The sequence below is a fragment of the Dermacentor albipictus genome, chromosome 10, assembly GCF_038994185.2.
Source record: "Dermacentor albipictus isolate Rhodes 1998 colony chromosome 10, USDA_Dalb.pri_finalv2, whole genome shotgun sequence".
NCBI classification, from domain to species: Eukaryota; Metazoa; Arthropoda; class Arachnida; order Ixodida; family Ixodidae; genus Dermacentor; species Dermacentor albipictus.
In genome coordinates, this window is record NC_091830.1 from 91,154,417 (window position 1) to 91,173,196 (window position 18,780).

Genomic DNA, 18,780 nt, shown 5'->3' on the forward strand with positions numbered 1-18,780 from the left:
GCAGGCTGTCGGCAGTAATATTTACGATACCCACTTCTTCACACTGTGATAATCACCGCCAATACGATTACTCAAATTACGGTGAACACTAAAGAGGAGGCTGATACAGAGGCTATACACTGAAGAAGGCTGATGTAATGTGAAAGTGGGATAGGCAGTGGAACGTGCAGATGTAGATGTTACTTGGTGAACATTCCTGTCATATAGGAGAATGTCGGCTGCCGCAGGTTCTTTTCATATTTCGTTTTACGGCTGCCATCTTAGCTCCTCCGTGCCCTCGAAAGTGGTCCTTTGCGAAGGGATTGCTCGTTTCGTCTTCGCTTGGTGGTCCACGACACCGTCAACCAGCACATTAGACGGTATATTGAGATCATACGCTGGAATACAAACGCACCTCTAACCATGTGCAGCATTTTCGAACTTCGCCCCTTTCTAGATGCAGTCACCATGACCGGGATTCGGCCTCGCAAATTTGTGCTGGTGAGCGAAAGCCCGGCCACGGCAGCCGCATTTAACGGGGGGCGAAATGCAAAACACCTGCCAACTTAGGTTTAGGTGCACGTTAATTACCCAAGGTGGTCCAAATCGCAGCAATCCATCACTAGGGCATGCGCCATAATAATATTGTGGTTTTGGCACTTAATACTCCTAAGTTATACTTTTAACAGCGTTCAGCCTGATCACATACAGCACTGATGAGCGTATGGGTGGTCGGATCCTTGCCTTGAGGCCGTAGAAACTATACATTAAGGAGCTTTTTATTCAGTTCCTAAATATTATCGGAATAAACATAAGTTGCTTTGGAATGCGATAGTCGTAGTGGTGGTGATGTGTGCAGGCGGGGTTAACCTTACAGATCCGGCCATGACTTGCTCAGACTGAGCATCTGTCTCAGCGTGAAAGATGGCACAGTGTGCCGATCAGTCCTATCATTCACAGAAATGCCAGAAGGGTTGACCCTTCAACTGTAATTATTTTGACAGCAGTGCGGTGAACAAGCGACTGCGGTATCGCTTGTCGGAGCTGTCGGCGTTGCAATGCCTCATACAAAAAAATTGGAGGACGCTTAAGCTTCGCCTTCAAGAGTGGGACGCGACAGCGTTCCCGTCGACCCGCCAAGGGGTATAAGACAATGCGCTACGGCACAGCGATCACTTACGATGCGCCCCGCATCGGACTTAGCGCCCACCTATCACGCGGTGAGCGTCGAGCAACGCAGCGTTCGGCGCGGCAACGAAACGTGCGCCTGAGCGAACGAAACGAACCAAAGAACTCGGTGTCTCGGAGGGGAAACGATCTACGCCAGCCAAACGTCGTGATCGGCACGGGCAGAGAGATAGATAGTAATCTAAACCGGGAGCACGGCGAAGCGTCGTCAGGGGAGAGGGAGTCCCGCGACGCGCCTGGCAGCGGTCCCAATGCGCGCGCGGCGCGCCTCCTGTCGGGGCAGCGCCGTACATTGAGAGGAGGGGGTCTTCTGTGTTTGCCGCAAGATGGCTCTGCGTGTGCGGAAAGCGCAGAAGAAATGCAGCGGAAACGCACTTCGCAACTCGTGTAATTGGGACTTCTGTACGTTACATGTTCATAATTACCGATATACACCGCAGTATAACTTTCCACGGCTCGTTTCGAAGGCAACACCGCATTCACTAGAGGCGCGTTTGCACCGCTTGGAAGCATCGAACTCGTGGCTGAGTGGTAGCGTCTCCGTCTCACACTCCGGAGACCCTGGTTCGATTCCCACCGGGCCAATCTTGGAAGTTGCTTTTTATTTATGAAGCGCCTGCCGTGATTTATCGCTCACGGTCAACGCCGCCGACGCCGACACCCGACGCCGACGACACCGGCTTTTCTGCGACACGAGCTCCTTAACGCTATCGCGTTAAAATAAAAATGTGCGGCATCAAGCTAAATGGCTACAATGGCTCATACCCTCAATGGTGGCTGCGCGGCCGCGCCCAAAGGCTGAACTGAGTGATTGCAACATGCTACACACAAAAATATCACACACATACATGCATGCATATACTACAACACGACAGACTTTCCAAATCACGTTCCATCCACCACACATGAAACTAAACCATGCGCATGCAGCCGCTTGGCGCCAGCTGCGAACTAATATGTGCGCCAGCCATGCACTCAGACAGTTTTAACGCGACAGCCTTAAGGAGCTAGTGTCGCAGAAAAGCCGGTGTCGTCTGCGTCAGCGGCGTGAGCCGTGAGCGAAAAATCCCGGAAGGCAATTCATAAATAAAAACAACTTCCAAGATGGGCTGGGTAGGAATCGAACCAGGATCTCCGGAGTATGAGACGGAGACGGTACCACTCAGCCATGAGTGCGATGGTTGAAAGCGTGACAAAAGCGGTTCTAGTGAATCAGGTGTTGCCTTAGAAACGTGCCGTAGAAAGTTATACTGAGGTGTATATCGAAAATTATGAGCATGTAAATTAAAGAAGTCGCAGTTAAACGAGTAGTGAAGAACGTTTGCGCTACATCTCTTCTGCGCTTGGCGCACACGCAGAGCCATCTTACGGCAAACACAGAACACCCCCCCTCACGCAATGTACGGCGCTGCCCCGACAGGTGGCGCGCCACTCCCCCACTTCTCTACAGTCACTGGAAAAATATTCAGAGTACCGCATTTGTTTTCCCCGCGCCGCCGCCGCGTTCATTGGCCCAACCGTACCATGTGACCTCCGGGGTGCCATATACCTTCCGAGCGCCGGGCGGGCCGGCTGAGTTAAAGCGCAGGCAGCGCAAGTTCCCTACGTTTGTTATTTGTGTTCAGATTGTAGCGCTCGCGTTTGACTAAAGAAATCATGCCTGGTTGCTGTGCCTTCGGATGCAGCAACCGAACCGAGTCTGGAAAGACTTTTTTCTCGATTCCGATTGGAAAAAATGACCGAGAGCGTCGTTCTGCGTGGCTACATAGAATCGGCCGGGATAACTTCAAGCCTACAAAAAACACCCGTGTGTGCAAGGTAAGTGCACCTTGCTTGTGCTTCTCGGCGCTGTTTTAGAAGATATTTAAGCGAAGTGCACGCGGTTTTAGCGATGCTACGAAAATAGGAGTTCATTGTAGGGATCGTTCGCGCCTTGCACGCTTGACGCGGGTACGCTTTTGTTGCTCAACACACGTGGTTATTCCGTGCTCGTGGCACGCGAAGGCACACTTGTCGCGCGAGAATTCCGCGTCCTCACGTGCACCGGGTACTCGCATGATTTCCCCGCGCACGTGAGCACGCTCTCGCTTCGAGTCACTCGACCCATATGGCACTTGTTTTTCGCAAATTGTGACGATCGCAGTCAATAAAAACATGGTCAGTGCATGTCGTGCGTCCACATAACGGCTGCTTTCTGTGCAGTTGTGTTGGCACTGGTAGAAAAATAGAAATAAGTTGCATATTAGCAATCCTTGAAGCTGCGTGTTTGCGGTCACGTGCGCGTTTACATCCCAATTGAGCTATTTTAATTTTCACTGTGTAAACTTGTAAACCTTGATAACTTTATAACGTATTCTTCGTCTCTTTAGTTGGGTCTTTCAACTTATTATTACAGCTATCTTCCATGTTTTTTTTTCTTATTTCACATGTCTCGAACAGCTTCATTCAATAAAGCCCTGGCAGCCGCCTTGGGCAGCCAGCGTTACTGTGACCAGCATCACACTTCTAACCATACAACAAACATTTGCAGGACCACTTTTGTGCTGAAGACTTTGAGAAGCCTAGAGTGGATGGGAAGAAGAGGCTAAAGTATAAAGCTGTGCCAAGCATTTTTGCACACCGTGTGCCAAAGAAAACCAGAAAGCCACCATTCGCCCGTCTTCCTAGTTCGCCAGCAAACAACTTGGCTGAAGAGGCTGAACCTGAAGGGGAAAACTTGCTAATAGGTAATTTTTCCTCAAATGAAACTTTTTTTCATACATACACTGCAGCAGTGCTTTGTTGGTCGGTTATCATGTAGCCACATATAATGCAAAATGGATGATTTCGTACCTGAATGTATACTGGCATTGATCTTGTAACTTTTTAATGATTTGAATCGGGGCCTGATACTGTGACCAAACAGAGAAACCTCAACTATTTCATTGGCACTGCTCTTTTAAGTGTAGCACTTACAAGTAATGTGGTTGCATGTCTGGGCACAAAAAGTGTTTGAAACGAAAAAATCACTATGAAAACTTTTGCAGCTGCTGACAGCACAGCAGATGGTCTGGACTCTTCAAAAGAGCAACAGGAGCATACTGGATCTGCTGATGTGGCAACAGAAGTGCCAAAAACCTCAGATGTTCAAGAGGATGCATCTCCCAACATGTTCAATGAAGTTGACACACTGAAGCGCCAACTTAACTTGGAAAGAAAAAAGCGTGCGAGGGTGGAAATGGAGTGTGACGCCCTGAGAAGATCATTTAGTGGACTGCTTGCAGAAGATCAGCTCCGTGTCTTGCAAAAGGGAACAATGAGAGGGTCATCATGGACTCAGAAGACAATTCAGGAGTCTCTGAAGGTCCGACTTGCCTGTGGGGGAAGAGGATATGAATACCTGAGAGGTAATGGGTGGCCGCTCCCTGCTGAACGCACTCTTCAAAAACATATTGAAGATATCAAGTTTACCCCAGGTATGCAGTAATGTTTGCAGCTCCATAATAAACATTTTCCACATTGCAGGTGCGACTCAAGACTAGCTACTGACTTCACTGATGATCACATAGCAAGCATAGCTAGAAATATTGGGCGGCAGCAGGAGGCTTGCACTCATCTTTTTAGAAAAGATTTTATAAAGGCTCTGATAGTGACAAGCGAGGTTGTTTGAAACGACTGGGCTGAAGCTTGTACTTTTGAATTTCAAAGAAAAGTAGCCGTGATGATTCCAGGACGCATGTTTGTTAGCAAAGATACACTCTAACTATGCTCTCTGCAATATCCTTAGGCTAGTGTTAAAGCTATCAAACATAATAAAAGGCTCTTTTCTTGTCATTCTAGGTATTCTTGAGGAAGTGTTTCCACCTTTAGCATCAAAAGTGGCAACATTCAACTCTGAAGAGCGTTATGCAGTCCTAATGTTGGACGAAATCCAACTGACGCCTGGTTTGGACTATGATATTAAAACACGCTCTGTCATCGGTAAGGCTTCATCAAAAACAAATGTGGTCTGCCGTTTACATATCAGGCAGCGTAGTTCTCTTGCAGCTAAAACCAATGCAGTAATGAGCACTGGCATGTGATACTTAATTTAGCGATGTGAAAAAAATTAATGCAACTAATTTAACTGCTCTAATTTCAATATCTAAGCGTTAATGACTAAATGTGTGTGCATAGGTACACACAGAAAGCCATTCAAGCATCCTTGGGATATCTTATATTTATGTAGTTTTCGATGAAACCTGTTATACCTTATAAACAAAGTTATAAACAAAGTGGTGTCCAACTTAACTCACTTAAGCTTGGCACATGACAGGCTTAGATGCTTATGTGCTACTAAACCCAGCACAGCAACATCATTTGTTTTTCTATTTTTGATGCTTTCCTGTGCTAATAAAGCACACTGCATGCTTACTTTATGATATATACTGGACAGCTCTGCACTGCTATGCCCCAAATAAGCATTCTTGAATTATCCCTCAGGCCGCCCTACTCTCCCCTCCTCGGACCCAAGTGCAGAGCCTGTACTGGCGACACATGCTTTGGTTTTTATGCTTAGCGGAATTGCATCAAGATGGAAGCAGACCGTCGCATATCATTTCACAGGTAAGTAGCAGTTGAAAGTTAGTGTTAAGTGAATTTTTGCACGTAAAGTTGGGAACAACACAATGTTTTCATTTTTCTTATGCGCATAACTGCAGAGACTGTTTGGCCAATTCCTGAAGAATTGCGTGCCAGTGATGTGTAACACAGAGTGGCAACATTCCTCCTAGAATCTTTACTGAACTGCCTACTTTTTCTTGGATGGTAGCGAGCTAATGCATAGGGGAGGCTTACAGAAAATGCAGTTGGTGTCGGTTAAGACCACCTAGGGTCACAGGCAATGACAATCCACAGAATAAAGCTGAAATGAGTTGTCAGTACTGTGTAGAATGCTACGTAGCTATATGTAGTGATGACCATTGGTGACATGCTGTCGTCGCTTGCTTGCTAAACCTCCTAAGCGGCTGACGAGTGAAAGAATGTAGCATAAAAAATGAAGCAAGGCGGTTATCGACTTGGCCTTGCGCCTTGCCATGTTGGCTGTGCGCCAGCCAAGTGTGGAGCGGGTGAGAGGCACCACTAATAGAAGCATAATGCAATAAATACAGCATCAGTATGCATATCCCAATGAGTGAAATGTGCAAAATAAATGAAAGGTTTCAGCATTTTGTTTTCATTTCAGGTGAATCCTTTGATGCCGCAAAGGTACTGGACTTGCTATTTGAAATCATCAGGCGCAGTGAAAGCATCGGTCTAGCAGTGGACTGCATTACTTCAGACATGGGTGGAGGAAATCAAGCCATCTGGAAGCTGCGTGGAATCATGGCCACAAAGTATGGTCGTCCAAGGACCAGCTGCCCCCATCCATGTGGAAACGACCGTAGCCTCCATTTCCTTGCGGACGCACCCCACCTGCTCAAGAACTTGCGCGGGCACCTGGTTCGGCAACAAAGAATCCTTCTAGACGACGACACGGTGCGGAATAACAAGTTGCCATCCAATGAGGTAAGTTGCCGAGTCTCACACCATCTTACATTGCTGTTCACAACGTAGCGTGCACAATGGAGTTTAATTATTTGGAAAATGTGGTAACTTTTGCTTCTGCAATGAAGATTATTTACTTCAGTGTGAAGCATCTATAGGATTCAGCTTAAATAAATACAAATATGGCTGTACAGTTTCATTTATTTATTCATATAACTCAAGAGTCCCTTTTTGAGGGCATTACATGAGAGGCAGGCACCTGTAAACATACACTATGCTACATTAGCCTACACATGCAAAATGACAATGATCATTTGCTGTTTCTGCAGGTCTCCATGAAGTACCTAGAGCAGCTATGTGAGATCGACAAAAAGCATAGCCTGAAGCTTGCTCCACGCCTGAAGTCAAAGCATTAAAATCCCAGCCATTATGAAAAAAATGAATGTAGGCACAGCATATGCTGTATTTAACCATGCAGTAGCATCTGCCCTACGGCTTCTGGTCGAGCAGGGCAAAATGGACGAAGAGGCCCTTACGACAGCATGGTTCGTGGACCAGGTGTTCCAGTGGTTTTCCCTCATGACATCTCGGACGCCAACCATGGCGTTGAGCGACCTCTGCCCTGAAAAGGGAAAGGAAGCTGTGAACTTCCTGACTGACTTCATGGAGGTCTTCAGGAACCTCCGCATCATTGACAAAGGAAAGACGAATGCAGCATGGAAGCCTGTCCAGGCCGGCATAATAATAACGACTACAACTGCACTGAACTTACGCAAACTGTATGTGCAAAGCAAGAATCTGAAATTTCTGCTGTTGAGTCGCCTCTGCCAAGACGCGCTCGAGAACCTATTTAGCACAATAAGAGTTAAGACGCCCGTACCCAGGGCACGGGAATTCAAGTATACCTTAAGAGTCATTGTCCTGGCACAATTCTTCAAGCTAAGCAGGCATGGCTCTTACGACATTGATGACTCTGTTCAGCTAACAGATTTTCTTTCCTCCCGACCTGATTTGGCTGAAGAACTAGATAACATAAATATGCCAGAGGAAGTAGGAGACCTTGAGCCTGAAGAACAGCAGTCTCTACAGTATGTCGCTGGTTATGTGGCACGCAACATCATGAAAAAGCACAAGCTCTGTGAGAGTTGCACAACTTTATTGGTTCAGCCGGCAAAGAATGAAAACAGGTTTTTGGCACTCAAGAACTATATTCCAGACAAGCAATCTCTTTGCACACCATCCGAAAATATTATGCACCTCACTGAGTGTGTGGAGACATACTTCAGGGTGAATGAAGAGTCTCTTGTCATGGGGAAAGTCAACGTTGATCAGGTCAGAACCCTCATTGCAGCCGTGGAGCCCACGTTCACTGTCTTTCCTGCATGTCACAATGTTGCAGACAAAGTTGTGCATGAATTTTTGTTGTGTAGGCTGCGCTTTGCACTGCGTGCAAAAAATGAAATGCTGCAAAAGAAAGCAGCACAAAACTCTAAGTGCGGATCAAAAAGTGTTGGCATGCGTGCAGCTATTTCAAACGCGAAGTGAGCTGTAAGTTTATGCTTCAAGAGCTAGACCATTCTTAAATTCTGTGTCCATATCAATATGCTGTTGCACTGTACTAAGAGTTGACAGTGGGTTACCATTATTCCACGTTTTGTATGTCTCAGGCTGAAAAGGCCGACATGTTTTTGTAATATGGGCTTGATACACTGTCTTTAGTACCCTTAAAGGGCTATAGACGACAAATTTTTGCTTGCATGTTTTCTTGTTTCAAACGATGTGTTAGACATTCGTATACATGGAGCAGCCTGTGGTATTGGCGTACAACCGCTAAATAATTAACAATTTAATTTATTCACGACGCTATTCCAGTTTCACCGAACGACGACTGTGATGTCAAGTTGATGTTTTCGTCACGTGATTCAGTAGAAAAACTAATATAATCGCTGACAGGTCATTTTTTGTCATTCCAGGTCTTGGAAAAGGTTGGATTAAATGTCGCAGTAAATTATAACTACACATCAATGATTGTTAGTTTTTTTAGTGGATCACGTGACCAACACATGAGCTTGACATCACAGTCGTTCGTCGATGAAACAGAAACAGCATGAGAGAAGAAAATCCATTATAAATTATTTAGCACTGTAGGCAAATACTGCCCGGTAACCCATGTATTCTATTTTGTAACGCATCGTTTGACACAAGAAAACACAGAACAATATTAGGTGTTCATATTCCTCTACTAACAACTGCCATGTATGTTTGGTGTGAATTTTGTCACATATGATATTCCATGCTGAGTTCAGCCTCCAGAGTCAGGCAAAGAAGACATTATTCCAGTTTGCAATATTTAATTATTTTTTTCTGGCTTATTTATTTCGGACTCTTGGCTCATCACTGCAAGCTGGTTCTGCTTTTTTTAAAACCTGACCAAGTCTGTGTTAGGGGAGTCGGATGGCACAGATATTGAATGCCTGCGGCTCTTTGTCTAGTCTCTCTTAGCCATTCCACTAATGCTTAATTTGCTGCACTATGGGGGAAAAAATTGCCTGCTGGAGTTTTGTGCACTTAACCCAGTTTGTGCTGTTTATGGTTGCTCTTATGTTTTTGTGTGTAGAAGCTGTATGCATGGTACAGAATTTTTAAAATTTATTCAAGCAGTTTGATGCGTTTTAAATGTTCTTGGATTGCATTGTTTAGGAGGGTTGTAAGCACACATTCATACTTGTGTGGTGGTTGATGCTGCATATAAGACCATCGTGCAAAATGTCGAGTGTATTTGAGCAGCTGTTCTAGTCCGTGCTTAGGATGAGAGTACTGGCCGACTCGGCTTATTATGGCTTGTATGTAAGGCTTTGCAGCTTCAAAAGCTATTTTCTGTATTCCGCAGAAGGATGAAATCAGACTTTGCTGTGGTTTTAAGGAGATATTGTGCAATCGGTGTTTTCTGGTGTTCATGCTCCTGCAGTTTGATTGTCATATATACAAAATTCATTTTGTTTTTGTTCGTACACGCTAATGGTGTTGCTATTTGAGAGTTGGTACTTTTAAATGGTGTTGTCAGTACTGGGTAGTTGTTATCTTTGTGTTGTACAGCAAACTCCACTTGCTGTTCAAGATGACTGCAGGGGTGATAGGTGTTTCTAGTCTTGCATGTGCTGTTTGCAGCGCTTCTACTTTGTTTATTTTCCACACTAGTGGTGTCAGCCTCCAGTGTGTTCCGTAGGTGAAACAAACGTGTTTGCTTCTGGAGGTGAGGTCAGTGATGTATACTTTTTGAATGACTGTTTGCTTGGAACATGCGGATGAAGAGGAGCTGGCTCACCTGCATATTTGCTAGGAAACAAGGCTTGTGGGGCAGGTTCTGGCACCAGTCACCAGCGCCCGTTCTTATGAGTTGTAAGAGGGTTCCTTTCTTGTGTAATGCTGTGCCTTCCCAGTGGTGCCAGATGAGGACCTCCGTGTGCTCCGTTGGCTACCTGTGTCTCTGTCGGTGCCATTCAGCTGCAGAGTAATGCAGAGTAGTTGATTTATGACAAGGTAGACAATTTCATAGCTCAAACTGTATCTGCTGATCCCGTGGGCTTTTTGAAAGCTTTTCACAGATAGCAAAGCATCCTCGGAAGTGCCATCAAAAATTAATGTATGAAAGATATGCAGTTGCTGCCACCATAACTACTATTTATTCTTTAGTCAATGATTACCCCCCTTAGCCCGAGGGCGCAACAGCAGGGGCATTCGCTTCACCTCACTGCCATTGTGATGATTGGCGCTGCAACTGAAACTTGTTTGCTAGCACAGTAATTACAGATTGTGATGCATTCCAAGCAACACACGCATTGAAGCTTAGTTAAAGCTATGTTTATAAATCCGAAAAAAGAAATAATAAAGTTCATTAGGCTTCAGAACTTGTAGCTTCCGTACATGATGGATGTTGCAGGCAGTTTGTTAGTCGCAAGGAGCAAAACTAAGCCATTCTTAATTTCTACTTCAGGTGTACCTACACTTCCAAGTCTCTTCAGCATAAGCACATTTGCCTTATGTGCCATAAAGAGAAAAAAAAAGCATTATGACTCACTTACGTGCACTTTGTTTTTAGGTGCCAAAGTGTCTTAGTCTGCCCATTTTTTAAGTTTGCATAGTGTGCCTGCTTCATGATCACATTTGACAGGGAGACTTTACTCGGAAATACAGGATGATGAAGGAAAGACGGGATGAGCTTGAATTGACAACAGCATTAAGGAAAGCAATGTGTGCGCCCAGCCACTACACTTAAACAGGAATGATGTTTTGTGATTACATGAAAAAATTTGTATCACAGCAAAAACCACCAAAAGCAAAGAAGGTGAAAGCTTCATACTTGTAGCAAAATTAAAAACAAGATTAAAGCCTCACCTTAAAACGTAAAAAAACTATATTATCTAGAATTAAGTAACCTAAGTGCTCTTTGAAGAAAATCAACACCAGATATATCATCGACATGCGTCTCTTCCGAACCTGTGAATGAGAGGCGCCTCAAGAATCTCCCTAGCTAACTTGTCTTTTAATCGTCCTAAGACTTCTGTGTTTCTGTACAGCAGATAAAAATTACAAGCTTTACAGTGCAAACAGACATACTGAGCATTATTTTTGTTAAGTGAAGCACCATGTTCTCTTCGTCAGTTGTTTAGGAAACGACCAGTTTGCCCTATATGAACAGACCTACAGCTCAGAGATATCTTGCAAACCATGAGTGCTGCACATTCAATAAGCTTGGTGGTATGCTTCATATCACAAACCAGTTTTTTCACCATACTTCAGCTGAAAAGTGTGTAAAGGCTTGACAACTTGTGCGGGAAGTGGGAGCGTGTGAACATTACGCCTGTGCTGAATTTTTCTGCTACCATTTGGGAACAGAGAGATATGGTGAAAGCAGGGCAAAATCTGAAATTCCTTTTTCTGCTGTTCTTTTGTGGCACTGAGGACAGTGGGTCATCTATATTCTCTGCACAATTTCTGAAACAGGCTTTCTCCATCATCGGTGAGCACTGACATGTTGGTCTCCTTGGGTATGCCTCTGAAATAAAAGCTTTCTTTGTCGGTTTGCATTTGTGCCATCCTTCTTTCCCCGTCCTTTGTTTATTCGGCAGGTATCTCTGTAAAAATTATTGCCAACTAGCCCAAAGTTCGACTTTGTTCATGACTAAAGCCGTAGGCTTGTGGTCGGGAAAATGAAAGTGCAATGTATATGTTATATATGTCAATAAATGTGTGCAAGGTGGCTATCGCTTACCGCACACAAAGCACTCATATTGTTTACTGCCTTGCTTTCATTGAATGTGCGATTTGTACCTGGATCTACATTACAAATGAAACTGACCTATACACATGACATTTAAGAAAATATTACCCAACACTGCATGCATGTAATATCAAGTAACTCATCTTTTGATTTATTTTCCTTTGGTCACCTACACACAAGACTGCAGAATCTGACACATTGCAGTCCTTTCTTAAAATTTGGTCAATAGGAGGCCCTTGATACTTCCTTTTTTACACTTATCCTTTGCTCATTCATACATACGCATTTTGAGCCTGAAACCAACGGCCAGGTGATATTCAAAACGCATGCTTCAAATTTTGAGCTTGTAAGCCGAGCGCATGCAATGAACTGAAGTCAACATACATATGTTTTATGTTGAAATGCTACGGTGCATACCCAAATAATGCTTTGCTTGATGCATAACAAGAAATACAAAACAACAGAACACCCAGTAGCCTTAGTTTCACTCTGTCGCTATGCATGTCACATAAACCGCTCTAAAAGCACAATAATTTTATACATCGCCCATGCAACTTAGAAAAAAAAGTGCTGCGTCACCAGCGGGCGTTCCTGCCTTTTTTTTACACGCAGCAATTCCTGGCAGTCTAAGAAAACAGTCATAAATCAGTTGAGAAGAGTAGCCGCTCATGAACGCACTAGACAGCCGCGTTCATAAACCGCAATGGATGCGGAAGACGACGACGTTTCCACGCAGACGTGGTTTCCTTGTGTTCCTTGGAAATTGCTCGGCAGCAAAGAAAATCTCGCCCTTATCCGGATACGAAGCTCATCGGAAGCCTATGGGGACCTGTGGACTCTGGTGAGGACTCTTCTTTGCCTTGTCCTACTGATCCTGCTCGTCTGATAGACTCAAAACAAGCACGGCTGGCGCTTAGGCTTAGTACGGCCGAGCCGCCGCGCTCGCCCGACGAAGAAGAAGTGTTTGTGCCAGATGTGAGCTCCTCATCTGTACCTTCCACCGGACTGCTGCGCGTGACAACATCCATGCCAACCATGCAGCCGAAGTGTGCATCCGATAGCTCGAATACCCAAGATGAAACACCGAAGGACAGTCCTCTTCGTGATGTGAATGTGAACCTATCCGCAGTCGTGCCGACGGACACTGGTGACCCTATGGACGTGCAGCCCTCTGGCGGTTCGACGAATGCAGCCAAGCGAGGTCCCCCTATCAACGTGCTTCAACAAGACGCCATCGCATCGGAGCAACCGACAAAAAAGGTAAGGGCCACCCCAGACTATTCCTCCACGGCCTCCCCTACGCCCGCTCCCTCTCAGTCTTACCCAACGCCCACCCCTTCTAAATCATATCGAGTTCACATACGGCCCCTTTCATGCTACGACATAACTTCAGTAGCCACAAAATATGTCCAAAGGGTCATCGACCAATCTCTTGAAACCACCGGATACAAAGGGTTCGCAGCATATAAATCTACCAACTCGATCACTGTGCACTTGGCATCTCTCAGTGATGTGCAGAAAATGTGCACTTTAACATCTATCCCGCTGTCAGAAGATCAATACCTGCCTGTGCAGTGCTACTTTGCATCGGGCCCTAATATACAGAGGTGTGTTGTCTATGGCATTGACCCAGAAGACACCCCTGAGATAATATGTCGTGAATTGACCTCCACGACACACAGGGTGCTCGCAGCTAGATTCATGGGCAAAAGCCGTACATGCTTAGTGACGGTACAGGGCCCTCAAGGTACCCCAGAACGGTTTTATTACTATGGTTGCATATTGCGACCTAAACCATACCTCCCTCGAGCAATATTCTGCTACCGCTGCTTTCAACGTGGACACATGCAGGCATTTTGCCCACAGCGTACTATTGATCCAGAAAAGCTCACACCAGAAGGCCAACCACGATATCGATGTGGCTTATGTAAATCTGATGAGCACGATTTGACAAGCACAAATTGTCCGACTAAACAGAAGGCCACAATCCGGATACGAAAGGCTATACCAAAAACGACTATAGTAACAACACACAATCGTTATGAGGTTCTTGCAGAAGAGCCGGAGATGCTCCTGGCAGAAGAAGAAAAAGCCCCAGAAACACAACTGTATTCTTCTGTTCTTAAACGTGGCAAGCAGTCGCAGACAAAGAAACAGAAATTACCGGAACCTCTGCATCAGTCAGATGATGACCATGATGACATTGACGCTCGGATAGACGCACTGGCCAGAGAGATTGAGCGACTACGCAAACATAAAGAATTGGTAATTCTGCGTCGTCAGAAAATAGGACCGACACGTGACGCTTCAACCACTGCTAATGCCACCGTTACGCCTGGATCCCGTCCGGCACCACAGGTCAACCAAGTTGTTTGGACAGCAGTTTTAGATCAACTTGCTCAGCTAACGTTACTCATTCAGAATTGCCTGCATCATGGCTAATTCTCTGCAGCAGCTGTCACAGGATGGAATTCTTCAGTGGAATTGTCGGGGCCTAAACTCCAAGTTAGGAGAAATTAAAACCAAGCTTCAATACAATAAGCTACATGTGTGGGCACTGCTTATTCAAGAGCATAATAAGCTATGCTCCCTAACCAATTTTAATGGGTACCATAACCCATCTATTAGAGATAGACGTGCTACTACAATGGCTTCAGCTCCGGGAAAAGCTGCAGTTTATATATCATCGCAAATTGCTCACACAGTGATTGACCTGGAGCCATGGTGTAGTGGTAATCAAGAAGTTGTCGGGGTCCTGACACGACCAGTGAAGACTCCTGTCATTCTAGTGTCATTCTACGCCAGACCGCAGCGCACACGTTTGAACTTGGGGTGGATAGCCCACCTCCGGTCTACGTACCCGGGAATTCCTATTCTCGTGGGTGGAGACTTCAATGCCCCACATACAGAATGGGGGTACAAGTACAACTCTCGAAGAGGATACCAAGTTAAAAACATCATGAGCGATGCCACTTTTACACTGCTGAACCATCATGCTGTGGCTACCTGTACTGTACCCGCAGTATCTAGAACAAACGCCCCAGACCTCACGTGGTGGTTGGGTCCTGGAATGCCGCAGTGGCGGGTGGAACCAGATACATGGGGCAGTGATCATATGCCAATAATAATTGGGTTGCACAGAACGTGCATAAAGAAAATTCGACGACGAGTAACAGTCACGCATTGGGATAAGTTTCGGGAATCATCGACTGATAAAGTACCCTCAGAGCCCACAGAAATTCTTCCCGCTTTGAAAGAACTGCTACGGAGGAACACCACTGTAACCACAGTTGACGAGGAACAACCTCAACCGGACCTCACCCTTTTGCAACTTTGGGCAAAGCGACGTCAGGCAGAATTGTATGCGTCGAGAAATCCCGATGCACCAGGTAGCCGTGCACGTGCTAACCATATAGCGGCGAAGGCGCGTCAGCACGAAAAGCAACTTTCTCGACGACGATGGTATGAGTGGTGCGAGAATCTTGGATCGGGCATTGGAAACAGAGCACTTTGGCGCACGTTCCGGTCAATGGAACGCGGTCATAAGCAACCTGACCCTGCAGCGAGCGTTAGGTTAGCGATGCAGAGTTCGCCGCATCAATTTGCAGAACACGCTGCTAGAGCGTTTTTCCCGAAATACGATCAAGCGTCACCTATAAACTGCCCCGAAATTGATGTGTGTGACACAACTTCCATATCCGATATATCCAGCCCTTTCACGATGGCCGAACTAATAGCGGCGATTGAAACTTCGAAGAAACGAAGAACACCTGGTCCCGATGGTATTCCTTATGAGGTTTTCAAGAACATGGAAGGAGCAGCTCTCGACGCACTTCTTCAGGCTATTAATAAAGTTTGGGAGACTGGAAACATTCCACCTGATTGGAAGCACTCAATTGTTGTCGCGATTCCGAAACCAGGAAAGTCTCCAAATAGCCTGCAATCTTTACGCCCAATTTCACTAACCTCAACTGTCTGCAAACTCGCTGAAAAGATGCTGGCCACACGAGTTTCCTGGTGGCTTGAACGCCACGATAAATATCATCCTGCTCAAATTGGATTCCGTTCTTACTTGGGAACTGAAGACGGACTTTCTATCTTATCAGACGATGTTTTACAGGTTTCTCCACACAGTCACGCTGTGCGCACGGTAGTAGCAACAGACATAACGAAAGCTTATGACAATATAGACCATGAAATCATTATATCCAACCTCATCGACCTGGGACTTCCACCGCGGGTGATAAGATTCATCTACTCATTCCTTCATAATCGCACATTTGCGATTAGAGTAGATGGAAGGCAAGAAGGGTACTTCACATCGAACAGAGGAGTCCCACAGGGTTCGGTTCTGGCTCCCCTTCTCTTCAACGTTGCTCTAATACCTCTAGCCTGGCAACTACATCGGATTCCAGATGTGAGGTTCTTAATCTATGCCGATGACGTCACTTTGTGGTCCGTGCATAAAGATATATCTAGACAAACTCAACAGCTTCAAGAAGCCCTTGATGTGCTGAACAACTACGCTCGGAAAGCAGGATTGGACATTTCCGCCCAAAAATCAAGCTATGTTGTGGTGGCCAACAAGAAAGGACGCACAAGAATCACGCAGCACCCCTTTACATTTAGACTCGGCGCAGTGACAATCCCTGAGGCTTCTGAGGTCCGCATACTGGGTCTCGATATTCACCAATCCGGCAGTGGTGCACACTGGCTCCGTCAAACCAGACAGAGTTCGACAAAAACACTTCACCTTATTCGTCGCATTGCAGCAAAAGCAGCTGGAGCTCGTACTGACGTAGCTCGACGGTTGGTGCGTGCAGTCTTGCAGCCACGAATTTTATATCAAGCACAATTTCAACGGCTGACGTTGGCACAGCTAGCACAGTTGGAGACGATTAATCGCGATGCTATGCGCACAATCACAGCACTGCCCCGCATCACTCCGATACCAGCCCTACAGGAACATGCCCAGCTCAACACAATTGCAGAGCTAATTTTGCAACGTGAAAAAGCACGTGAAATAAAAAAGCAACTTATTCCGGCTGTCGCTGCGCTGCATGCTCATTTTCATCGCGGCTCTCGGATTGACAATCAGCCCTGTCCAATGGCTCCCTGGGAATTCACCAGCATCACAACTAATAAGCCAACGAAGTTACGACGCAGCGATACAACAGGTACTATTGACGAACACAATATCGTCGATGCATCATGCGTTAACACCTGCAAAGTCTATACGGATGCTGCCATTCTCCCAGACGGCGGAAGGACATCATTCCTGAGTACAACGCATAATTTCATCAGCGGCCACCAGCGCTATTTATCTACGGAAGCCAGCGCTCTAGTAATGGAACTTCAAGCCATCCACGACGCTATGCAAGATGCGACATCTAAGCTGCCTACCATCAAGCAACTAGACATCTTCACGGATTCTTTAGCGGCTATTCAGGAACTCAAGAAGGTCGATAAGGCGATGGAAATCTGCGAGAGAATACACACTATGAATAGTAAGACAGCTACTTGCGTCAAGGTACACTGGATTCAAGGCCATTCAGCGAACCCTCACAACATTGCTGCTGACCAGCAGGCACACTGCCCTCCTAATCCTGATCCTCCACCTATTCCCCTCCCACCCCAACCCCGTAACTCGCTGCAAGCCCGTAAAAATGTTCTCCGGCAGGACACACGCGCTCTTATCCCACCGTGTGTCTGCTCCCTCCCCCTTCACCTTACTAGGGCGGAGGAAGTTGTGCTTAGGAGGCTTCGGGCCGGGGTGGCCTTTACACCGGCTGTTGTCTCAAGGTGGAACTGGTCGCATTTACCACTGGGTGCTACGTGTCCATACTGCTCCGTTCCTGTGGTGGAATCAGATGCATACCACCTAATATGGACATGTACGGGTTTACAATCGGAACGCTCGCGTCACCTACTGCAAGCCGGCCTCCGCTACAGTGTGACAACCAGCTATGACCGCTGGATACATGATAACAAATTTCACAATACACTGCTTCAATTCATACACAATACAGGCCTCACAGCACACATATAATACACATATACGCTCCAACAATTATGCCTTAAGGGCAAGCCTTCATCGCAATAAAAAAAAAATAAACCGCAATGTAGCAAACTCTCGCTCATTATCAGTGTACAGAAGTACATATACGCTGCTGTAATCACACAAATGGCTCATATTGGCCTTCCTCAAGATTTAGTGCGCAAAATGGTCATCGCAGTTGGTTTTTACGCCTGCTGTGCACAGATTGTCTTACGATCACGGCAAAGCACCGATGCGCACACGGCAGTCGCAATGCGTCGTGCGTATACGGCGGACGAAGTCGCCCGGCAGAGTCGAGAACGCGCGTTATCGGTTTACAAACTAAATTAAATGTATCCGATTTAGCTTGTGAAATTACACAGTGAACGTACGTACCTGTGACACTGTCGGGTGTTTCGTCCTGCTTGGAAACATTCAGTAGAAGCCGACGGCGGTCCTCGATATTCATGCCCAAAAGCACAAGCTTGCTTCATTGCGGCTCGAAGTCACGAAACGTTTTCTTCGTAGCTTGCTCCGCGGAAGGGAAAAAAAAACGCGTGCATAAGCTAGCGATAGCAGCGCTAAGCTGCTGCCCGCAATCGTAGCACAGTTCCAGGTGTAAACACGATCGGCGTGCAAAACAACCACCGGCTGGATAACATCGCCAAAATAACATGTCCTTTTCGTTCTTGGCAACCATTATCTCCGGGCACAAAGTATTTGTACTTCAGTAAACACTCAACCCGATGTGTCGCCGAATATCAAGCTCTTCCAACACAGCGGCCTTCCC

The 18,780-nt window shown here is 46.0% G+C and overlaps 1 long non-coding RNA gene across 1 annotated transcript; it reads right to left on the reverse strand.

Annotated features, from left to right (window-relative positions):
- Positions 1-7,866: 7,866 nt before the first annotated feature.
- On the reverse strand, positions 7,867-18,479 carry LOC135918128 (uncharacterized). The gene is made up of 3 exons (XR_010569563.2): positions 18,387-18,479; positions 9,998-10,176; positions 7,867-8,050 (listed from the first exon to the last, which is right to left on the reverse strand). It is a non-coding gene; the product is annotated as an uncharacterized lncRNA (long non-coding RNA).
- Positions 18,480-18,780: the final 301 nt, after the last annotated feature.